This window comes from Belonocnema kinseyi, chromosome 3 (genome assembly GCF_010883055.1).
Source record: "Belonocnema kinseyi isolate 2016_QV_RU_SX_M_011 chromosome 3, B_treatae_v1, whole genome shotgun sequence".
Lineage (NCBI taxonomy): Eukaryota > Metazoa > Arthropoda > Insecta > Hymenoptera > Cynipidae > Belonocnema > Belonocnema kinseyi.
Window position 1 is genome coordinate 122,939,931 of NC_046659.1, and position 2,499 is coordinate 122,942,429.

A 2,499-nucleotide genomic window follows, 5' to 3' on the forward strand; every position below is an offset into this window, starting at 1 on the left:
AAATTAAAATTCGAAAATTTTTTCTAAAGCCTCCAGGGGACTTCGTTTTCGCACGAAAAAATTTTATGTGCCCTTATTGCATCCGGACCCACAATTGTATTTTGTTGAAAAATGATCTTTGTGGTAGAATATTAATATTTTCGGTTGAAAATAAGACTACTCTGTAAAAAATTGTACTCTTCAAAAAATGCATCTTTTTGTTTAAAATCCATCTTGTCTAGATAAAGTTTCATAATTTTAGTTGGAAATTCTTTAGTCTGGTATTGATGGTTTTAGTTGAAAAATCATGTTTTTGGTTAAAAATAAAAGTACTTGGTTAAAAGTAAAATTAAATTTTTTTAAAAAATAAATCTGTTCTCTTGTGTGGAAAAATAATTTTTTAACTGAAAACTTAACTATTCTATTCTTAAATGAAAACTTATCTTTTTTAGTTCAAAATTCATCTATTTGTGTGAAAATGTTTTTTTTTTTCTGTTAAAAATGAAACTGTTTGATTGAGATATATTGTTTTTTTTTAATCGTCTTTTTGGTAGAAAATAACTTTTCTGTCATGAAAACTCAACTATTTGGTTACAAATTTAATTATCTTTTTGAAAATCCAAATTTCTACTTGAAAAGTTAGGAATTTAAAGCGGTTTACATTAGATTTAATATAGTACTAACACAGGATGGTCGCTAGACCGGGAATTTCTTGAGACCGGGAAATTACAGGGAATTTATTTCTTGACCGGAAATTTTACAAATTTTCAGAAGAAAAATTTATCCAAGTTCGATTTCAACACTTTAAAAAAAAATTTACCTGAAAAATTCTCTATTTTAGATTTTTATTTTTAAGCTTATATTTTTAATTTAAAGAATTTTAACGTGCAGTCTTGAAGACTTAAATAAAAATTAAAACCGTTTGAAGTTGAAAATTTTTGATAAAAAACAGTTTTATTTGATCAACTGTAAATATAAATAAATAATTTTTAAAATGTATCCGTACTTTAAGTATTAAAAACTGAAAAATAATTGATTTGATAAAACAATTCTACATGCGTTGAAAGTTAAAGAATTTCCAGATTCGTAATTAATTCATAATTAAAGGCTTCTATTAAATGGAAAATATTTTTTCATTCTAAATTATTCAATTTTTAATCGATATTAAAAAAATTTTGATTAAGAAAATGGAGAATTATTTTATATTAAGCAATATTTACTTGTAATTCAACAAGACTAAATTGAAGCTAAATATTTACAAGTAAAAAATTTGAAATTTAATTGTTTGACATAGAAAGCTTTGAATTGTCAAAATTTCGAAAAGCTTTTAACATTTTAACGGCACAGTTTTTATTGTTCTACTTAATAAAATGTCTTATTTGTAAGCAAAATTGTTCAATTTTGATGTATAAATAATAATTGAACACGTATTATTTGTACAAAAATTTGAGCTATTTTAAGAGATATTCAGAAGTTTTGAAAAGATTCAAAATTAATTGAAAACTTAAAATGATATCAATTAATTTAAGCGAAGTTTGTGAAAAAAATGTTCAGAACTTTTAAACATATTTTCAACTGAATAAAATTTTACCCACAATTTTTAGAATATCTTTAAAAAATTTTTTAAACTGCTTAAATTTTTTCCGGGTCGTTTCTAACAATTTTGGAATTCTCTTGAAATCTTTTTGAATATTCTGTTAAAATAATTTTTCAAAATGAAGAATCATTTTCAATTTTCCTAGGAGTTTTAAAAAAATGTTTTTATTCGTTTGGATTCTTTCACAATTCTTAAAAAGCCTCTAAATTTGTTGTAGACTGCTTAAACTATTTAAAATGAAAAGAATTTAATTTCTAATTTAAGAACTTTTAAGTTAAAAAAGTTTTTATTTTCAAATATCTAATTACCTCAAATAACTGAAGAATGGAATTTTGACAACTTTTAAAGTTAATTGATTAATTCTTTAATTTAGAATTATTCAGTTAAAAATGCCAGTACCTTCCAGTTTGTACGTGTCAATTATTGAACAATTCAATAGAAAACTTTTGAATTAAAAACTTTTAAACTTCAATTTTAAAAGTTAAAAATTCAAGAGTTCCACTTTGAATGCTTATGTTTGCGTGTTTGTTTTTTTTTTATTACTAGTACTTTTACTGTTTAGCTTTCTGTTTCGATTTTTTTAAATTTTATTGGCCAGGAAAAAATATATGCGAATCGGGAAAAAACCGGCAAATGATCGGGAATTTTGTTCTCTGATTAAAATGGTCACCCTATAACAGTATTTTACCTAAATATGTACTGAATTTTTGGTGTAAGTAGATAAAACATTTTTTGTATTATCATCCAAATTCATGAACTTTAAACACAAATTCAAGAAAATTTAAATAAGAGTGGGACGACGGTCGTGGGGGCTAAAGCTAAGGCTTTGGACCCACTCCTTCGGCTTGCGGGTTCGATTCCCGCCTCGCACTCTGGAAGAGTCTCGGTGGCCCATGCGGTGAACACTAGCCTAGCAAGGGAGC

The 2,499-nt window shown here is 25.3% G+C and overlaps 1 protein-coding gene across 1 annotated transcript in view; it reads left to right on the top strand.

Moving 5' to 3' along the window:
- Window positions 1–2,499, top strand: part of LOC117169477 (actin-related protein 6-like) — an 18,547-nt gene that overhangs the window by 14,589 nt on the left and 1,459 nt on the right. The gene's annotated exons all lie outside the window — the stretch shown is intronic.